At 39.0% G+C, this 22,898-nt stretch overlaps 1 long non-coding RNA gene across 1 annotated transcript in view; it reads right to left on the bottom strand.

Moving 5' to 3' along the window:
* Positions 1-22,640, bottom strand: part of LOC110148447 (uncharacterized) — a 35,126-nt gene extending 12,486 nt beyond the window's left edge. The window contains exon 1 of the long non-coding RNA XR_002317173.2: positions 22,429-22,640. This is a non-coding gene — a long non-coding RNA (uncharacterized lncRNA). The remainder of the gene's footprint in view (positions 1-22,428) is intronic.
* Positions 22,641-22,898: the final 258 nt, after the last annotated feature.

Below are 22,898 nucleotides of genomic sequence, written 5' to 3'. Positions count from 1 at the left end.
ATGGAAAATGAGGGAAGGTGACAAATGAAGACTAACTCCTGAGATTTTGATCTGAGCAATTGGGTGGATGATGAAGGTAGTCACTGAAATACAGGAAGATAGATGGAGAGGAAGTTTCAGGAATAGAGACGCAGCAATCAACCGTTCTGTTTTGAAAATGAGTCGCAGTGCCTGTTGGACTTCTAAATGAACATGTCACATTACCCTGAACGACTTAGAGCCCAGAGGAGAGGTCGAGGTTGGAGCTTTAGTATATTGAAAATCATCCTCATTTTAAGAAAACTGAGACTTAGGAAGGTCATGGAATTTCCCTAGGACCATATAACTTTATAAGTGTCTCCTACAAAGCCCCCCAGGATGCGGTCGCCTGCTGTCCCATCTGCCACATCCACAGCTCCCAGGCCTGTGCTGTCAAAGCTCCGGCCACAAAGAACTTCACTCCAGTTCTCAATGGTATACAGTTGTCTCCTGCCTTGGAAATTTATACACAATCTATCTTCTGCATGTAGTTTTCCATCTACATCTACTACAATGTCACCTCTTGGGAAAGCTTTTTCTGACCCCCTGAGATAGATAATATACCCCTAAAAATATGCATTTATGGTTCCTTTTTCCTGTGTTACATGTCATAATCTAATTTGAATATGCATGATTATTTGATTGATTTGTACTTATGTACTCCAACGGTCTCTTACTAGTGTTTACCCAGGAGCTGGGTAATCAAGAAATACAAGTTGAAATTGATTATTGATAAATAGTAGTAATCAATAAGTATATGTTGAAAGAATGAATTATTTTTTTAGAAAATTGATTCTTAGATAGATGGATGATTTTATTATCTGGATAATGTTGGGAAATTATTTAGCTTATCTCCATCTACTACCAGACGTGTAAAATTTAAATGAAAAAACAAGAAGGATCTACTGTATAGCACAGGGAACTATGCTCAATATCTTGTAACAACCTGTAATGGAAAAGAAGCTGAAAAAGGATACATATATGTGTATATATACAACTGAATCACATTGCTGTACATCTGAAACTAACAAAACATGGTAAAAGAAATGAGAATGGACACATATTCTTTATGCTTTTGGAAATGTTAAAAGGCTAAAGATAAAGCTCTTTGCTAGCTTAAAAATAAGACATAACAAATACAGGGATTTAATCCAGAGTCAGTACCAAAACATCAATTAGTTAATAGCCACTCCATTTTACCAAACCTTTGCTTAGAGTTGCAAGCAAATCCATTTCAGCAGATTCCCATTTCCCTTCCCTCTATTTCTTTGTTCATTCACTTTTAGGAGAGAGAAAAACTTTTAGAAAATGTCCCAACTAAGAGCAGCCAGGAATGTCCCAAGTAATCCTCGAATAACTGTAAAATTAATCTCCAACCAGAGGTTAGAAAAGCTAACTGCATTTTTCTCTCCTGTTACTTTTTTCGTTGATGACCAAATGACCTGAGACCCAATAAAGCCTTCATAGGGCACCTCTGGGCCATGAGAAATAGTGTCATTTGTAACTGAGCCAATTGTAACTAGTACAGCTACCCTGCTGCAAAGATCATGTGCAGGGGGAGAGATCCTGAAACTACATGGAGAGTGAGACAATGGCCCAGCCATCCCAGCATTTCAGCTGAGCCCAGTCTTCCTGCCATCCCTACCAAGTTACCAAAAATGCGAGAGACCGAGTCTAGAGATGTCAGTCTACCAACCCCTCAGGACTACAGACACAGCTGACACTGTATGTGAAGCAGAAAAACTGCCAAGTCAGCCCCCAGAATCATGAGAAATAAAAAACTGTTGTTGCTTTTAACCTTCAATTGGTGAAGGTATCTGTTAAACTTCAATAAATAACAAATAGAAATCGCCACTGGGAATGGGATGCTCCATAACAAAAGCCTGACATACATGGCTTTGAAACCAAATGGCAGGTTGATACTAGAAGTGCTTTGAGAATACTTTCAGTAAAGGCTGTATGGACACTAAGAGCATTTCTTATTAGAGCCTAAAGAAAAGGTGAACTGTGTGAACTAGTTGTAGAAATTTTGGTGAAACTATTTGTTACCCGCTGTCACAGGGAAGACAGGAAGGGTATGTAATTAATTAATAGTTGGTCAAGGAAATTTCCAGGCGGAATGTTAAAAAGCATCAGCTTGTTTTATCTAGCTGCCTATGATAACATAAGAAGAGAGAGTTTAACTGAAGAAGGTATAGTGCAGTTTTCATGCAGAATTTAGAGGAAATACAGAGATCCCAAAACCATTTTTTCAATCTGAAAAAGGTTCTGAGAAATTAAAAAATGTTCTCAAGCAAAGATCAAATCCAAGTTACTGCCAGTTAAAAATGGCCTCAGGGTAAATTCAGATCAAACACAGGGTAAGACTTCTTGTTATGACTCTCAGGAAGATATGAGGTAGTCCCTCATAGATCCTCCCAGCCAGAAAAAAAAAAAAAGACTTATTTTTTGAGCACTGGGAAACAAAGGAAAATTTTTGTGTGTGTAAGTGGTGAGAAGAAAGAGATGCTTCGTAGAGACTCATTTGGAAGTAGAAAGCAGGATGAAAAACCTTGAGAAATGAAGAGACCAGATAAGAAATAACCACCTAGGTGTTGGAGATTCCTTCTCAAAAATATTCTGTTCTTAACTCTAGAAGAATATAGAAGAACACACAGTAGACATGCAAGAGCTTTTGCCAAATGAGTGTACGAATGATTCAAAAATATTACAATATTAACTGCAAAGGATAAATGGGAATAGAATAACACTCACAAAGACCCAGCTTCAAATCAGCTCATTGGATTAAGGTGATCCAACCCTAATCTAACTGCTTGCAGAAGCAAAGGCAAACCTTCAAAATATATAATTCAAAATCAGTTCAGTTCAGTTCAGTCGCTCAGTCGTGTCCGACTCTTTGCAACCCCATGAATCGCAGCATGCCAGGCCTCCCTGTCCATCACAAACTCCAGGAGTTTACTCAAACTCATGCCCGTCGAATCGGTGATGCCATCCAACCATCTCGTCCTCTGTCATCCCCTTCTCCTCCTGCCCCCTATCCCTCCCAGCATCAGGGTCTTTTCCAATGAGTCAACTCTTCGCACGAGGTGGCCAAAGTATTGGAGTTTCAGCTTCAACATCAGTCCTTCCAATGAACACCCAGGACTGATCTCCTTTGGGATGGACTGGTTGGAACTCCTTGCAGTCCAAGGGACTCTCAATAGTCTTCTCCAACACCACAGTTCAAAAGCATCAATTCTTTGGCATTCAGCTTTCTTTATAGCCCAACTCTCACATCCATACATGACCACTGGAAAAACCATAGCCTTGACCAGATGGACCTTTGTTGGCAAAGTAATATCTCTGCTTTTTAATATGCTATCTAGGTTGGTCATAACTTTCCTTCCAAGGAGTGAGCATCTTTTAATTTCGTGGCTGCAGTCACCATCTGCAGTGATTTTGGAGCCCCCCAAAATAGTCTGACACTGTTTCCACTGTCTCCCCATCTATTTCCCATGAGGTGATGGGACCAGATGACATGACCTTAGTTTTCTGAATGTTGAGCTTTAAGCCAACTTTTTCACTCTCCTCTTTCACTTTCATCAAGAGGCTTTTTAGTTCCTCTTCACTTTCTGCCATAAGGGTGGTGTCATCTGCATATCTGAGGTTATTGATATTTCTCCTGGCAATCTTGATTCCAGCTTGAGCTTTTTCCAGCCCAGTGTTTCTCATGATGTACTCTGCATATAAGTTAAATAAACAGGGTGACAATATACAGCCTTGAATATTCCTTTTCCTATTTAGAACCAGTCTGTTGTTCCATGTCCAGTTCTAACTGCTACTTCCTGACCTGCATATAGGTTTCTCAAGAGGCAGGTCAGATGCTCTGGTATTCCCATCTCCTTCAGAATTTTCCACAGTTTATTGTGGTCCACACAGTCAAAGGCTTTGGTGTAGTCAATAAAGCAGAAATAGATGTTTATGTTTTTCTGGAACTCTCTTGCTTTTTCGATGATCCAGTGGATGTTGGCAATTTGATCTCTGGTTCCTCTGCCTTTTCTAAATCCAGCTTGAACATCTGGAAGTTCACGGTTCACGTATTGCTGAAGCCTGGCTTGGAGAATTTTGAGCATTACTTTACTAGCATGTGAGATGAGTGCAATTGTGTGCTAGTTTGAGCATTCTTTGGGATTGCCTTTCTTAGGGATTGGAATGAAAACTGACCTTTTCCAATCCTGTGGCCACTGCTGAGTTTTCCAAATTTGCTGGCATATTGAGTGCAGCACTTTCACAGCATCATCTTTCAGGATTTGAAATAGCTCAACTGGAATTCCATCACCTCCACTAGCTTTGTTTGGAGTGATGCTTTCTAAGGCCCACTTGACTTCACATTCCAGGATGTCTGGCTCTAGGTGAGTGATCGCACCATCATGATTATCTGGGTCGTGAAGATCTTTTTTGTATAGTTCTTCTGTGTATTCTTGCCACCTCTTCTTAATATCTTCTGCTTCTGTTAGGTCCATACAATCTCTGTCCTTTATTGAGCCCATTTTTGCATGGAATGTTCCCTTGGTATCTCTAATTTTCTTGAAGAGATCTCTAGTCTTTCCCATTCTGTAATTTTCCTCTATTTCTTTGCATTGATTGCTGAGGAAGGCTTTCTTATCTCTCCTGGCTATTCTTTGAAACTCTGCATTCACATGGGAATATCTTTCCTTTTTTCCTTTGCTTTTTGCTTCTCTTCATTTCATAGCTATTTGTAAGGCCTCCTCAGACAACCATTTTGCCTTTTTGCATTTCTTTTCCATGGGGATGGTCTTGATCCCTGTCTCCTATACAATGTCACGAATCTCCGTCCATAGTTCATTAAGCTCGCTGTCTATCAGATCTAGTCCCTTAAATCTATTTCTCACTTCCACTGTATAGTCATAAGGGATTTGATTTAGGTCATACCTGAATGGTCTAGTGGTTTTCCCTACTTTCTTCAGTTTAAATCTGAATTTGGCAATTAGGAGTTCATGATCTGAGCCACAGTCAGCTGCCAGTCTTGTTTTTTGCTGACTGTATAGAGCTTCTCCATGTTTGGCTGCAAAGAATATAATCAATCTGATTTTGGTGTTGACCATCTGCTGATGTCCATGTGTAGTCTTCTCTTGTGTTGTTGGAAGAGGGTGTTTGCTATGACCTGTGTATTCTCTTGGCAAAACTCTATTAGCCTTTGCCCTGCTTCATTCTGTACTCCAAGGACAAATTTGCCTGTTATTCCAGTGTTTCTTGACTTCCTACTTTTGCATTCCAGTTCCCTATAATGAAAAGGACATATTTTTTGGGTGTTAGTTCTAAAAGGTCTTGTAGGTCTTCATAGAACCGTTCAACTTCAGCTTCTTCAGCATTACTGGTTGGGGCATAGGCTTGGAGTACCGTGATATTGAATGGTTTGCCTTGGAAATGAACAAAGATTATTCTGTCGTTTTTGAGATTGCATCCAAGTACTGCATTTCGGACTCTTTTGTTGACTATGATGGCTATTCCATTTCTTCTAAGGGATTCCTGCCCACAGTAGTAGATAAAATGGTCATCTGAGTTAAATTGCTGGAGCAGCTGTGAAGAGATACCCCACGTCCAAGGTAAGAGAAACCCAAGAAAGATGGTAGGTGTTGTGAGAGGGCATCAGAGGGCAGACACACTAAGACCATAATCACAGAAAACTAGCCAATGCAAAATCTGACACAACTAAAAGAGGAAACAGAAAGATTCACAAACACAGGGAAAGATTTTAACACATCTTCCTAGTTATTGACAAAATAAGTAGACAAATACAAATAAAGATATAAAAAGATTAGCAATGCCACTAATAAAACTGACCTAATTTATAAATTTGTGCTGTATTGTGCTTAGTCGGTCAGTCATGTCCAACTGTTTATGATCCCATGGACTACAGGCTGCCAGGCTCTTCTGTTCATGGGGATTCTCCAGGCAACAATACTGGAGTGGGTTGTCATGCCCCTCAAGAAAGTAGAAGAAAGAAAATGATAAAGATAAGAGCAGAAATTAATGAAAGAGAAATAATATAAAATACAAGAGATTACAAGTTGAATCTGAAAAGACTAAAAAATTTTATAAACTTCTTGAAGACTGATTAAGAAACAAGAGATGATGTTCAAACAATCAATATTAAGAATGAAAATGTGATGTCACTTACATTTTACAGACACTGAAAATATAATAAAAGGATATTATGATCAATTTTTTGCCAATGAGTTCAAAAATTCAAATAAATTAGACAAGTAACTAGAAAAACAAAACCTACCAAAACTGATACTGGAATAAAGAGAAAATGTAAACAATCCTGTATCTGTTAAAATCACTGATTCTGTAGCAAAAACCTTCTAGATGGTGTCTTCAGTAAATGCTTACAAATATTTAAGGAAGAAACAACATCAAACTTAAACTCTTCCTGAGAATAGGGAGAAAAAAGGAAGCACTTCCCAACTTGTCTCATTAGACCAACAAAGCTTTGATAGTAAATCCTAATAAGCACATTACAGTGCAGGCCAGAGTGTTTCATAAACATAGACACAAAACCCAAAGAAGGTTATTAGCAAATTGAATATAGGAAAGAAAATACATCAGAACCAAGCTGGGTACATTCCAAGAATGCAAAATTGATTTAATATTTGAAAATCAATAGGTGCAATTTACCACATTAATAGAACAAAGAAAGAAATAACATAAATTATCTGAATAGAAGCAGAAAAGGCATTTCACAAAATTTAACAGTCATGCATAATAAAAACCCTTGCAAACTACAAACAAAAGTACACTTCCATAATTTAGTGAAGTGTATCTATAAAAATACTACAGAAAATGTAACTTGAAATCAAGGGAGAGAAAAAAAATGCCCACTTTATTAATTTGATTCAAGATTATATTGAAGGTTCTAGCCAATATCATATAATAAATGCAATAATGTAATAAAACAGAATAAAAGGTAAAAGGATTGAAAGTGAAGAAATAGAACTGTCAGTATTTATAGATGATGTGATTTGTATTCTTACCCAGGAAATCTCCATATAAATTATTATAAACAATAAGTTAAAAATTTAGTAAGATTAAAAAATAAAAGGTCAACATAAATAATTACTTGTAATTTTATATACCAGTCACAGTTAGCAAATAATTTTTTTTCAAAGATCATTTACAAAAGGATCAGAACAAATACCTAGGTATAAATATAATAAAAACTGCTCAAGATATACATCCTGAAAATTATAAAAAGTTCCTGAGAGAAATTAAAGACATTCTAAAAAATTGAAGCATATGCCAATTTTCATGAACCAGAAGATCAATATTGTAATGATGTAAATCTCCACAAGTTGATCTATAAATTTAATGCAATGTCAATCTAAACTCCCATAGATCATCTCATTAAAACTGATAAGCCAGTTCTAAATTTTATATGAAAACACTAAAGATCATCAGCAGCCCCTTGAAAAATTGTAAAGAAGATCAAATTCAGACAACATGGATTATCAGGCATCCAGACTTACTATAAGCTCTAGTAAAGACTATGTAATATTTGCACAAGGATATACAAATAAACCAAGGAAAATAGTTGAGAGCACAGAAGTAGATCTACACATATATGAAAGCTTTACTGACAATAAAATTGGCAAAGTAGAGCAGAGGGCAAAGGCAAGTTCCTTTCCATAAATGGACCCTAGGCAATGAAATATCCATTCAGAAGAAAATGCTATTAATACTTGACTCTTACCTCACATAAGTGTCATTTCCAGGTGAATTCTAGTTTTAACATGAAAGGTAAAATTTTTAGAAGGTAAAATATGAAAATTTTTCATGAAAATTTTTCATGGCCTTGAAAGAGAAAAAATGCCTTAAACAGAACACAAAGAGTAATAATCATAAGGTAAATAATTACTGTATAGATTGTATTGAATCTCTGATTCATCAAAAGATGGCCATTAAGGGAATGAAGAAGCAAGCAACAGAAGAGAAGATATTTACAATATCTGACAAACTGACAAATAACTTAGTCCAAAATAAGCATAGTTCTCCTACCTGTCAATAAGAAAATCTCAGAAAAACCAATAGAACAATACCAAAATACTTAAACAGAAATGTTACAAAAGTGGAAGACCAAACAGCCAATAGGACTAAGGAAATGTCCTTAATAGGAAAGATGCATATTGAATCCACAATGAGATTGTATTATTAATGCACCAGATTGGTCAAATCTTTAAATTATAGTCAGTAAATTAAAAGTTTTAGGTGATATGTGGAGCAATGGGAGCACTCACATACTCCTGGTGTGAGTGAAATTAATATAACCACTTTGCAAAAATATTTGGCAAAATCTACTTAAGTTGAACATACTCAAAGACTCTGATATAGAAATTTCACTCCTGGGAGTATGCCCAACAGAGGTGCATACTTTTGTTCAAACCTGTTCATGGCTGTGCTTATTGTTAATAATCCCAAACTACCAACTCAAATGTCAATCAATTATAAAATGGATATATTGTGGTTGCATTTTTAAATGGAATATTTTACAGCAGTAAGAATGATTTACTACATCAATAATGCAGATGAAACTTACAATTGAGCTAAGATGGTTAAGAATTCGCCTGCAATGCATGAGACCTGGGTTCTATCTCTGGGTTCGGAAAGATCCCTTGGAGAAGAGAAAGGCTACCCACTCCAGTATTCCTGTCTGGAGAATTCTATGGACAGAAGAGCCTGGTGGGCTGTAGTTCATGAGGTTGCAAAGAGTTGGACACGACTGAGCGACTTTCACTTTGCCAGCGTGGGACAGATGGCCTTCCTGTACCTTCAGATGTGGGTCCTGAGATGAGCACATGACTCAGTAGCACTCCAGTCTGGAATGCAATCATAAATCCAACCTTTGGGAAACACCACTCAAACCCCAAATGAGGAATAACCTAGTAAGAAACAGGACAGGAGAGAATAGTATTCATAAACATCAGTGTCAGGCAAGACAAAGAAGGGCTTTGTGGAAACGTTCCAGATCAAAGGAGACCAAGGAGTCACAATCAGTTCAGCTCAGTTCCGTTGCTCAGTCATGTCCAACTCTGAGACCCCATAGACTGCAGCCTTCCAGGCTTCCCTGTCTAAATGCAATTCCTGATTCTGCACAAGAGGAGTACACTTGTGAAAGGCATGAGATCAAAGGAACTAATAACTGAAAAACAGACGGTAGTATTCTCATGAAAGCTGTAGGAAAGTGTTTAGGGGTAAAGAGTCATAATGAACATAAATTACTTAACTAGCTCAGGAAAAATTTTATATATGTATAGTGTGCGTATGTATGTATATGGAGAGAGAGAAAGAAGCCACAGAAGGCAAATGGGGCCAATATTAACAACAGATGAATCCAGGTCAAGGATTGTTAATTGTGTTTTACATACTATTCTTATTATTACATATTTTCTCTAAATATGTTTTGAAATAAAACTTTTCAAAATACATTGACTTATTGGACAACTTCATTGCACTGACACTAGTTGACATGGATACTGAAATCACAAGTTGCTCAACAATTGAGCAACCTGCACAGCCCATTCTATTCCATTCTGCATTACTGAGACATGTACCAATTCTAATGGTACAACCAGATTTCTTAATAAAAAAAAAAAAAAAAATATATATATATATATATATCTCCACAGTGACCTTGTTAGACTCCTGCCAGGAGAATTAGCAACAACTTGCAAGTCCCTTTTACTATCCCTCAAGTCTGGAAAAAATGTAATGTCTGGGACACTTCAGAAATTTTCAACACCATTTATCAATTCGATCACTCAGAAAGTCCCATGCATGTGCTGATCCTGGTATTAGGCCCCAAGGCTAGTGCTGAAAAATAGAGAACATATATGCTACCTGAACTCAAAAAGGGAACTTGAGAATGTAACAGGGAGAAAAAGATGGTGGAGGAGTAGGTGGATGTGGAGTGCATCTCTCTCCACAGATACATCAGGAACACACCTTCAGACACAGGAGTGCACGCAGAACGCCAGCTGACAGCAGACAGGAGTACCTGACCAGTGGGAAGGAATATATAAAACCTGCAAAACTTGGTAGGATGAAAGAACTAGGGAGAAAAACAGGAGCGTTAGTAGGACTGGACCTGCCCTTGGCGGGTTGGGAAAACTGAAACAGGGGTCTGATCCCCACATCAAGGCAATTATCTGAGTCAGAGGAGTAACATTTAAGGCTGAGAGTGCAGCTGATCTGTGGCAGCCTAAATGATGAGAATGTCAGTCCTTGCCGCAGCCACACATACCCTGGACACGCACAGATCCCCTGGAAGGCGCAGCAGCGGGGAGCCGGAGTTTAGGGATTGTGGAGTGATCCCAGGGCGAGGGCTGCTGTTGACTGAGGAGAGATGGATCAAGGGGATGTGAGGGAGGAGACTGCGGTGGGAAATGCCGGTGGAAAGCCAGGCAGCGGTGGAAGCAAGGTGATGCTGCTGAGTCGCACATAGCAGGTGGAGCCGTCACCATAGCCTCTCTCCCCCCACACGCCAGCATCAGCAGCTGAACAATAGAGAGGCTGGCCCATCAAACGCCTGCCATGCTGAACTACACAGTAGGACCCCACCCAGGGTGCTCCATTAAGTTTCTGATGTGCCGATCTACAGAGTAGGACCCCAGCCGGGGCGGGCCCTTCTGTGTGCCTGGCATGCCAAACAGAGAAGGACCTCAGGCAAAGGAGCCCTCTAAGTGCCTGAACACGCGGAGCTATGGAGAAAAACTGGCCAGAGAGGCCTTCTGGTCACCAGCTACAAGAGGCTTGAAAAAAGACTCTGAAAGGGCCTTAACCCCTGTGGCGGAGGCAGTCCGTGTCCCTGCACACTTGGCACCGCCAGGGTCCCCGCAAGCCAAGCATCTGTGCCACCTTCACACCCAACTCTCACTGGGGCAGAGCTGCCACAGGCAAAAAAAAAAAAGTCTTGTGTCTATTCGCGCAGGGTCACTTCGGTCATGTCCAGCTCTTTGTGACCCTGAAGACTGTGGCCTGCCAGGCTTCTCTGTCAGGGAGGGGGCTCTCCAGGAAAGAATACTGGAGGGTATCGCCCCAAATCCGGTGCTGCCAGGACCCCTGTGACCCAAGCAGCTGCAGCACCTCCAGGCCTGGTCCTCACAGGGGCAAACCCAAGTCCTCCAGGGCAGCCTCAGGAGCAAACCCCGGTGGACGATCCACGTGCAGAGGCGGAAATAAAACAACTGAAACCCAGGGGCAGTGTGGCTAAGGAAAAACATTCAAAACCTTCCCACCAGCTGTACAATCTGCAGATTAAATCCACACGATCAATTGGGTATACTCTGTGTCTATGGAATATGTAAAAGGTCATTGAGAGCTCCCACAAAAGAAAAGGCACTCGTTCTGACAGCTGTGGACATGGGAGGCAAGAACACACAGGAGTAGGACCAGATTAGAATCTGAGCTGCTCCCAGAGCAGGTCCAGAGATCAGCACAGAGTTGGAGGGCATCCTAGAGAGGCGAGGTGGACTGTGACTCCCAGCTGGGAAAGGGCTCTGACAGCAGTGACAGCAGAAAAACATTCATTATTCTTAGGTTTTGACTTGCTCTGTAGATTCTTTTGTAATTTTTTTTCTCCAGTCACATTTTTTATTGTTAGAAACATCTGCTTCTGCATGGGACTTCTGCAGCTCTGTGGAGTCCCCTTTTTGTTCCCTTTTTTTAATTTTAATTTTTAATTTTTTAAACCTATTATTATTTTTTCTACATTTATTCCTTTGTTTGCTTTTCCTACTGTTCTTTACCCCTTTCAGTTAATCTTTAATGTATGTAAATCTTCATCTACCTCTATTTAACTTTGCATATCTCTTCTTTCTTTCCTTTCCTCTCAACATATTTGTTAGTTTTATTTTCATTGCTTTATTCCCCAACTGGCATGTTGTGTTAGTTTTGTTTTCCAGTTTGTGCTTTAGTTAGTTTTGTTCTTAACTGGTAGATAAAAATTTTGGCTTCCTTTGTTTGCCAGGTCAATCTATTGTACTTTATTTTTGTTGGACTGTTTTGATTTTGCTTAAGGGTGTATACGTATATGTGTATATTCAGTCACAATTTTTATTATTGTTATAAACCTCTGCCTCTATGTTGGGCTTTTGCAGTTCGGTGGAGTTTTCCTTTTTCTTTTTCTTTTCTCTTTTTTTAATTTTAATTTTTTAAACCTGTTATTATTTTTTCTACCTGTATTCCTTTGCTTGCTTTTCCTACTGTTCTTCTCCCCTTGAAGTTAATCTTTAATGTATATAAATCTTCTTTATCTATCTCTATTTAACTTTGCATATCTATTCTTTTTTTCTTTCCTTTCCTCTCAACATATTTGTTAGTTTTGTTTTCATTGCTTTATTCCCCACTTGGTACCTTGCTTTAGTTTTGTTTTCTAGTTTGTGCTTTAGTTAATTTTGTTCTTAACATGTAAATATAATTTTTGATTTCCTTTGTTCACCAGGTCAGTCTACTGTACTTTATTTTAGTTGGACTGTTTTGACTCTGCTTATGGGTGTATATGTATATGTGTGCATTCCATTATTTCAATTATTATTTGCCTGATTTTGTTATTGCCATTTGTCTGAGGTTCATCTTTGGTTTTTCATTTTTGGGTATTTGTTTTAATTTCATTTAATGTCATAACAAACCACTTGTGGGATCTTCATTCCTGACCAGAGACCAAGCCCTGAGCCTCTGCAGTGGGAGCACTGACTCCAAGACCCTTGACTACCAGAGAACTAGCCCTAGGGAGTATCAAATAGCGAGAACTCACACAGAGGAAACCACTTGGATACAAGACCCAGCATCACCCAGCCACCAGTAGCACCCTGTGCAGGACGCCTCATCTGAACAACAAACAAAACAAAAATACAAACCCAGTCATCAGCAGACAGGATTACACCTCACTCAGCCTTGCCCCTCAGAGGAAAAACAAACAAACAAACAAACTCAGCACAAATCTCACCCCGCAGGAAGCTTACACAAACCGCTGGACCAACCACCTTAGGAGGGCAGAAACCAAAAGGAAGAAAGAATTCAACCTTGAAGCCTGGAAAAAGGAGACCTCAAACACAATAAGCTAAAAAATAATGAAAAGGCAGAAAAATACTACACAAATGAAGGAACAAATTAGAAACACAGAAGCCCAAATAAATGAAGAGGAAACAGGCAAACTACCTGAAAAAGAATTCAGAATAATGACAGTACAGATGATAAAAAAAAACCTTGGAAACAAAATGGAGAAAATGCAAGAATCAATTAACAAAGGCCTAGAAGAATTAAAGAATTAACATACAGAGACAAAACAATACAATTACTGAAATTAAAAATACTCTTCAAGGAATCAGCTGAATATCTGAAGCAGAAGAACGAATCAGTGAGCTGGAAGATAAAATGGTGGAAATAACTTCTGAAGAGCAGAATAAAGTAAAAAGAATGAAAAGAACTGAGGATAGTTTCAGAGACCTCTGGGACAATATCAAACACACCAACATTTGAATTATAGGGGTCCCAGAAGAAGAAGAGAAAAAGAAAGGGTATGAGAAAAATTTTGAAGAGATATAGTTGAAAATTTCCCCAACATGAAAAAGGAAATAGTCAATCAAGTTCAAGAGGTACAAAGAGTCCCATACAGGATAAACCCAAGGAGAATCACGCCAAGACTCATGCTAATCAAACTAACAAAGACTAAACACAAAGAAAGAATATTAAAAGCTGGAAGGGAGAAGCTATAAGTTACATACAAGGGAAACCCCACATGCTTAACAGCTGATCTTTCAGCAGAAACTCTGCTGGCCAGAAGGGACTGGCATGATACATTTGAAGTACTGAAAGGGAAAAATTTACAACCAAGATTACTCATTCAAATTCAAAGGGTCTCATTCAAAATGGACGGAGAAATAAAAGGCTTTTCTGACAAGCAAAAGTTAAGAGAATTCAGTACCACCTAACCAGTTTTACAACAAATGTTGAAGGGATTTATATAATTAAGAAATAAAAGAGAAGAAAAAAATCTACGAAATCAACCCCAAACAATTAAGAAAATGGCAATAAGAACATTTATAACAAAAATTACTTTAAATGTAAATGGATTAAATGCTCCAACCAAAAGACACAGACTGGCTGAATGGATTCAAAAACAAGACCCACATATATGCTGTCTACAAGAAACCCACTTCAGACCTCAAGACACATATAGACTGAAAGTGAGAAGATGGAAAAATACATTCCATACAAATGGGAAGCAAAAGAAAGCTGGAGTAGCAATCCTGATATCAGACAAAACAGACCTTAAAATAAAGAAGATTACCAGAGATAAGGAAGGACACCACATAATGATCAAGGGATCAATCCAGGAGGAAGACATAAAAATTATAAATATCTATGTACACAACATAGGTGCACCTCAATACATAAGACAAACACTAACAGACATAAAAGGAGAAATTGACAGGAACACAATAATAGTAGGAGACTTTAAGACCCCACTCACACCAATGGACAAATCATCAAAACAGAAAATTAACAAGGAAACACAAGTCTTTACATTAGGTGAGATGCATCTCATTGATATCTTCAGGACATTCCATCCAAATGCAGAAGAATACACCTTCTTCTCAATGCACATGGAACCTTCTCCAGGATAGACCACATCCTGGGTCACAAATCAAACCTCGGTAAATTTAAGAAAATTGCAATCATATCAAGCATCTTATCTGACCACAATGCTATGAGACTAGATATCAATTACAGGAAGGAAACTGTGAAAAAATACAAACACATGGAGATTAAACAATGCATTTCTAAATAACCAACAGGTTACTGAAGAAATCAAAAGGGAAATCAGAAAATTTCTATAAACAAATGACAATGAAAACATGACAACTCAAAACCTATGGGATGCAGCAAAAGCAGTTCTAAGAGGGAAGTTTATAGCAATACAATCCTACCTCAAGAAATTAAAAAAAAACATTGAATAAACAACCTAACTTTACACCTAAAACAACTGGGAAAAGAAGAACAAAAAACACCCTCAAAATTAGTAGAAGCAAAGAAATCATAAAGATCCAAGCAGAAATAAACGAAAAGGAAATGAAACAATAGTAAAGATTAATAAAACTAAAAGCTGGTTCTTTGAGAAGATAAACAAAATCGTCAACCTTTAGACAGATTCATCAAGAAAAAAAGAGAATAATCAAGTCAACAAAATTTGAAATGAAAAAGGAAAGGTTACAACAGACAATGTAAAAATACAAAGGATTATAAGAGACTATTATGAACAACTATACAGCAACAAAACCTGGAAGAAATGGATAAATTCTTAGAAAAGTTCAATTTTCCAAGACTGAACCAGGAAGAAATAGAAATTATAAACAACCCAATTACAAGCACTGAAATGGAAGCTCTGACAAAAATCTCCCAAAAAACAAGCTTCACAGAAGAATTCTATCAAACATTTAGAGAAGTGCTAATGTCTATCCTTCTAAAACTCTTTCAAAAAACTTCAGAGGAAGGAATACTTCCAAACTCATTCACCATCACCCTGATACCAGGCCACCATCACCCTGATACCAAAACCATACAAAAACAACACACAAAAAAAGAATATAGGCCAATACCACTGATGAAGATAGATGCAAAAATCCTCAAAAAAATTTTAGCAAACAGAATTCAGCAACACATCAAAAAGCTCATATACCATGATCAAGTTGGCTTTATTCCAGGGATACAAGGATTCTTCAATACAGTCAAATCAATCAATGTGATACACCATGGCAGAAAATGAAGAAGAACTGAAGAGCCTCTTGAAGAAAGTGAAAGAGGAGAGTGAAAAAGTTGGCTTAAAGCTCAACATTCAGAAAACTAAGATCATGGCATTTGGTCCCATCACTTCATGGCAAATAGATGGGAAACTGGAAACAATGGTTGACTTTATTTTTCTGGGCTCCAATATCACTGCAGATGGTGACTGCAGCCATGAAGTTAAAAGATGCTTACTCCTTGGAAGGAAAGTTATGACCAACCTAGACAGCATATTAAAAAGCAGAGACATAACTTTGCCAACAGAGGTCCGTCTAGTCAAAGCTATGGTTTGTCCAGCAGTCATGAATGGATGTGAGAGTTGGACTATAAAGAAAGCTGAGCACTGAAGAATTGATGCCTTTGAACTGTGGTGTTGGAGAAGACTCTTGAGAGTCCCTTGATTGCAAGGAGATCCAACCTAAAGGAGATCAGTCCTGGGTGTTCATTGGAAGGACTGATGTTGAAGCTGAAACTCCAATACTTTGGCCACCTCATGCGAAGAGTTGACTCATTGGACAAGACCCTGATGCTGGGAGGGATTGAGGGCAGGAGGAGAAGGGGATGACAGAGGATGAGACGGTTGGCATCACTGACTTGATGGACATGGGTTTGGGTGGACTCTGGGAGTTGGTGATAGACAGGGAGGCCTGGCGTGCTGCAGTTCATGGGGTCATGCATGACTGAGCACCTGAACTGAACTGATATTCACAAATTGAAAGATAAAGCCATATGATAATCTCAATAGATGCAGGAAAAGCCTTTGACAAAAATCATCCATTTTTGCACCCATTTATTGACCCACAAAAGCACCCATTAAATGCAAAAAGGCAAAATGGTTGTCTGAGGAGGCCTTACAAATATCTGTGAAAAGAAGTAAAAAGCAAAGGAGAAAAGGAAGGATATTCCCATTTGAATGCAGAGTTCCAAAGAATAGCCAGGAGAGATAAGAAAGCCTTCTCAGCAATCAATGCAAAGAAATAGAGGAAAACAACAGAATGGGAAGGACTAAAGATCTCTTCAAGAAAATTAGACATACCAAGGGAACATTCCATGCAAAGATGGGTTCGATAAAGGACAGAAATGGTATGGACCTAACAGAAGCAGAAGATATTAAGAAGAGGTGGCAAGAATACACAGAAAAACTGTACAAAAAAGATCTTCATGACCCAGATAATCACGATGGTGTGATCACTCACCTAGAGCCAGACATCCTGGAATGTGAAGTCAGGTGGTCCTTAGAAAACATCACTATGAACAAAGTTAGTGGAGGTGATGGAATTCCAGTTGAGCTATTTCAAACCCTGAAAGATGATGCTGCACTCAATATGCCAGCAAATTTAGAAAACTCAGCAGTGGCCACAGGACTGGAAAAGGTCAGTTTTCATTCTAATCCCAAAGAAAGGCAATGCCAAAGAATGCTCAAACTACTGCACAATTGCACTCATCTCACACACTAGTAAAGTAATGCTCAAAATTCTCCAAGCCAGGCTTCAGCAATACATGAACCGTGAACTTCCAGATGTTCAAGCTGGTTTTAGAAAAGGCAGAGGAACCAGAGATCAAATTGCCAACATCTGCTGGATCATCAAAAAAGCTAGAGAGTTCCAGAAAAACATTTATTTCTGCTCTATTGACTACGCCAAAGCCTTTGACTGTGTGGATCACAATAAACTGTGGAAAATCCTGAAAGAGAGGGGAATATCAGACCATCTGACCTGTCTTTTGAGAAACCTATATGCAGGTCAGGAAGTAACAGTTCGAACTGGACATGGAACAACAGACTGGTTCCAAATTGGAAAAGGGGTATGTCAAGGCTGTATATTGTCACCCTGCTTATTTAACTTATATGCAGAGTACATCATGAGAAATGCAGGGCTGGCGGAAGCACATGGAATCAAGATTGCTGATAGAAATATCAATAACCTCAGATATGCAGATGATACCACCCTTATGGCAGAAAGTGAAGAGGAACTAAAAAGCCTCTTGATGAAAGTGAAAGGAGACTGAAAAAGTTGGCTTAAAGCTCAACATTCAGAAAACTAAGATCATGGCATCTGGTCTCATGACTTCATGGCAAATAGATGGGGAAACAGTGTCAGACTTTATTTTTTGGGGCTCCAAAATCACTGCAGATGGTGAATGCAGCGTGAAATTAAAAGATGATTACTCCTTGGAAGGAAAGTTATGACCAACCTAGATAGCATATTAAAAAGCAGAGACATTACTTTGCCAACAAAGGTCCATCTGGTCAAGGCTATGGTTTTTCTAGCAGTCATGTATGGATGTGAGAGTTGGATGGTGAAGAAAGCTGAGCGCTGAAGAATTGATGCTTTTGAACTGTGGTGTTGGAGAAGATGCTTGAGAGTCCCTTGGACTGCAAGGGGATCCAACCAGTCCATCCTAAAGGAGATCAGTCCTGGTTGGACTGATTGGAAGGACTGATGCTGAAGCTGAAACTCGAATACTCTGGCCACCTCATGTGAAGAGTTGACTCATTGGAAAAGACCCTGATGCTGGGGAGGGATTGGCGGCAGGAGGAGAAGGGGACAACAGAGGATGAGATGGTTGGATGGCATCACCAACTTGATGGACATGAGTTTGAGTAAATTCTGGGAGTTGGTGATGGACAGGAAGGCCTGGTGTGCTGCGATTCATGGGGTCGCAAAGAGTTGGACACAACTGAGCGACTGAACTGAACTGATGATTAAAACTATTCAAGAAATAGTCATAGAAGGAACCTACCTCAACATAGTAAAGGGCATATATGATAAGCCTACAGCAAACATTATTCTCAATGGTGAAAAACTGAAACCACTCCCCCCAAGTTCAGGAACAGGCCAGCGGTGTCCACTTTTACTGCTATTATTCAACATAGTTCTGGACGTCCTAGCTACAGCAATCAGAGAAGAAAAAGAAATAAAAGGAATCCAGATCAGAAAGAAGTAAAACTCTGTTTGCAAATGACATGATACTGAATATAGAAAATCCTAAAGATAGTGTCAAAAAATTACTAATCAGTGAATTTAGCACAGTTGCAGGATACAAAATCAATACACAGAAATCACTTGCACTTCTATATACTAACAATGAAAAATCAGAAAGAAATTAAGGAATCAATCCCATTCATCATTGCAATAAAAAGAATAAACTATCTAGGGTTAAACCTACCTAAGGAGACAAAAGAACTGTACACAGAAAATTATAAGACACTAATGAAACAAATCAAAGATAACATAAACAGATGGAGTGATAGTCCATGCTCCTGGGTGGAAAGAATCAATATTGTGAAAATGTCTATACTACCAAACACAATCTACAGATTCAATGTGATCCCTATCAAAGTGCCAATGGCATTTCTCACAAAACCAGAACAAAAAATTTCACAATTCATATGGAAACACAAAAGACCCAAATAGCCAAAGCAGTCCTGAGAAAGAATGGAGTTTGAGGACTCAACCTTCCTGACTTCAGATCATACTACAAAGCTACAGTTACCAAGACAGCATGGTACTGGCACAAAATCAGAACTATAGACCAATGGAACAAGACAGAAAGCCCAGAAATAAACCCATGCACCTATGGGTACCTTATTTTTGACAAAGGAGGCAAGAAAATACAATGGGGAAAAGACAGCCTCTTCAATAAATGGTGCTGGGGAAACTGGACAGATACATGTAAAAGAATGAAATTAGAACACTACCTAACACCATATACAAAGATAAACTCAAAATGGATTAAAGACCTAAATGTAAGACCAGAAACTATACAATTCTTAGAGGAAAACATAGGCAGAACACTTGATGACATAAATCAAAGCAAGATCCTCTATGACCCACCTCCTAGAATAATGGAAGTAAAAACAAAAGTAAACAAGTGGGACCTGATTAAACTTAAAAGCTTTTGCACAGCAAAGGAAACTATAAGCAAGGTGAAAAGACAACCCTCAGAATGGGAGAAGATAATAGCAAATGGAGCTACTGACAAAGGATCAATTTCCAAAATATACAAGCAGCTCATACAACTCAATGCTAGAACAACAAACAACTTAATCCCAAAGGGGGAAAAAGACCTAAATAGACATTTTTCCAAAGAAGACATACAGATGGCTAACAAACACATGAAAAGATGCTCAGCATCGCTCATTATTAGAGAAATGCAAATCAAAACCACAATGAGATATCACCTCACACCAGTCAGATTGGCCATCATCAAAAAGTCTACAAACAATAAATGCTGGAGAGGCTGTGGAGAAAAGGGAATGCTCTAGCACTGTTGATGGGAATGGAAATTGATACAGCCACTAAGGAAGACGGTATGGAGATTCCTTAAAAAACTAGGAATAAAACCATCATATGACCCAGCAATCCCACTCCTAGGCATATACACTGAGGAAACCAAAATTGAAAAAGACACATGGATCCCATTGTTCATTGCAGCACTGTTTACAATAGTTAGAACATGGAAGCAACCTAGATGTCCATTGACAGAGGAATGGATAAAGAAGGTGTGGTACAAATACACAATGGAATATTAATCAGCCATAGAAAGGAATGCATTTGAGTCAGTTAAATAGTTGGATGAACCTAGAACCTATTATATACAGTGAAGTAAGAAGGAAAAAGATAAACATCATATTCTAATGCACATATACGGAATCTAGAAAAATGGTACTGAAGAATTTACTTACACGGTAGCAATGGAGAAACAGACATAGAGAATAGACTTATGGACATGGTGAGAGGGGAGGAGAGGGTGAGATGTATGGAAGGAGTAACATGGAAACTTACATTACCATATGGAAAACAGATAGGCAATGGAATTTGCTGTATGGCTCATGAAATTCAAACACGGGCCCTGTATCAACCTAGAAGGGTGGGATGGGGAGGGAGATGGGAGGGAGGTTCAAAAGGGAGGGGATATATGTATACCTATGGCTGATTCATGCTGAGTTTGACAGAAAACAACAAAAGTCTGTAAAGCAATTATCCTTCATTTTAAAAATACATAAATTTTTAAAAAAAGATTGCCAGGAGAAATATCAATAACCTCAGATATGCAGATGACACCATCCTTATGGCAGAAAGTGAAGAGAAACTAAAGAGCTTCTTGATGAAAGTGAAAGAGGAGAGTGAAAAAGCTGGCTTAGAACTCAACGTTCAAAAAATGAAGATCATGGCATCTGGTCCCATCACCTCATGGCAAATAGATGGGGAAACAATGGAAATAGTGACAGACTTTATTTTCTTGGGGTCCAAAATTGCAGATGACGACTGCAGCCATGAAATTAAGATGCTTGCTCTTTGGAAGAAAAGCTATGACAAACCTAGACAGCATATTAAAAAGAAAGAGACATTACTTTACCATATAGTCAAAGCTATGGTTTTTCCAGTAGTCATGTATGGATGTGAGAGTTGAACCAAAAAGAAAGCTGAATGATGAAGAATGGATGTTTTTGAACTGTTGTGTTGGAGAAGACTCTTGAGAGTCTCTTGGACTGCAAGGAGATCCAACCAGTCCATCCTAAAGGAGATCAGTCCTGAATATTCATTGGAAGGACTGATGCTGAAGCTCCAACACTTTGGCCACCTGATGCAAAGAACTGACTCATTTGAAAAGACCCTGATCCTGGGAAAGATTGAAGGCAGGAGGAGAAGGGGATGACAGGGGATGAGATGGTTGGAAGTCATCACCAACTTGATGGACATGAGTTTGAGCAAGCTCCAGGAGTTGGTGATGGATAGGGTATCCTGGTGTGCTGCAGTCCGTGAGGTCACAAAGAGTTGGACACAACTGAGTGATTGAACTGAACTGAGGACACCGGAGCTCAAAGATCTTATGCAATTTGCTCAGAGTCATACAACTAGTAATTAGCAGACTCAAAAGTCCAAGCAAAGCTGTCTGGTTCCAAAGCTCATCTTGCCAATTTGTATCTCCAGCCTTGACCACTCTCCTGAGTCATAGCTGGAATATATAGATGTCTGCTTTATATTGTCATTTGCCTGATGATGGGCATCTCTTTCACATCAAAATGAGCACATCCAAAATGAATTCTTAATGTTCCCCCTTCCCTCTTTACCCCCAGAGTCCTCTCTTAGTAACTTTATCACCATCCACCAGATCTTCTCAATGAAAAACTACAGTTGCTATTGATTACTTTCATTCCCTAATCCCATAATGCTAATTCATCAGCCAGTCCTGTTCACTTTGTCTCCAAACTATATCCTGAAAACTACATACCCTCATGTACCACCTTCACTGTAAGCATACTCAAGTCAGCACAGCTCTTGCAGCAGCCTCCTGCTTTCCCCTCTTGCCCCCTAACCATCCACCTAGCAGCCAGGATGACCTTTTAATAATGTAAATCAGATCAAGTCACTTCCTACTGAAAGTCCCTCAATGACTTTCTGTTGCACTTAAAAAGCTAACTCTTGCATGACAGAGGTAGGCATCAGTCATTGCTTGGTTATCCAGAATCCTATCCTACTTTGCATATTAGAGAAATTCCCTGACTTTTCTGTTTTGAAGGGTGATAGACTCTACATCCCACACAAGAATGCATCAGATACTCACTTTCAGACTCTTTGGTGAAGTAAGTGACCACTTAACCAATCAGCTCTCCTTGTCTGCCATGATGGTTATATTTATGTGTCAACCTGACTGGGCCATAGTATGCCCAAGTATTCAGTCAACCATTATTCTGGGTGTGTCTGTGAGGGTGTGTCTGGAAGAGATTAGCATCTGAATTTGTAGGAGTAAAGCAGATTGCCCTTCCCAATGTGCACGCTCAGTCACTTAGTCATGGCCAACTCTTTGTGACCTCATGGACTGTAGCCAGCCAGAGTCCTCCGTCCATGGAATTTTCCAGGCAAGAATACTGGAGTGAGTTGCCATTTCCTCTCCAGGAGATCTTCCCAATCCAGGAATAGAACCCAGGTCTCTTGCATCTCCTGCATTTGTAGGTAGATTCTTTAGCAATGCACCACCTGGGAAGCCCCCTAGAACTCATTCCATCACCAAAAGCTTTACTTGACCAATTGGCT

Source organism: Odocoileus virginianus, chromosome 29 (assembly GCF_023699985.2).
Source record: "Odocoileus virginianus isolate 20LAN1187 ecotype Illinois chromosome 29, Ovbor_1.2, whole genome shotgun sequence".
NCBI classification, from domain to species: Eukaryota; Metazoa; Chordata; class Mammalia; order Artiodactyla; family Cervidae; genus Odocoileus; species Odocoileus virginianus.
The sequence above is the reverse complement of the archived record's forward strand: the minus strand, read 5'-3'. Positions and strand labels throughout refer to the sequence as shown.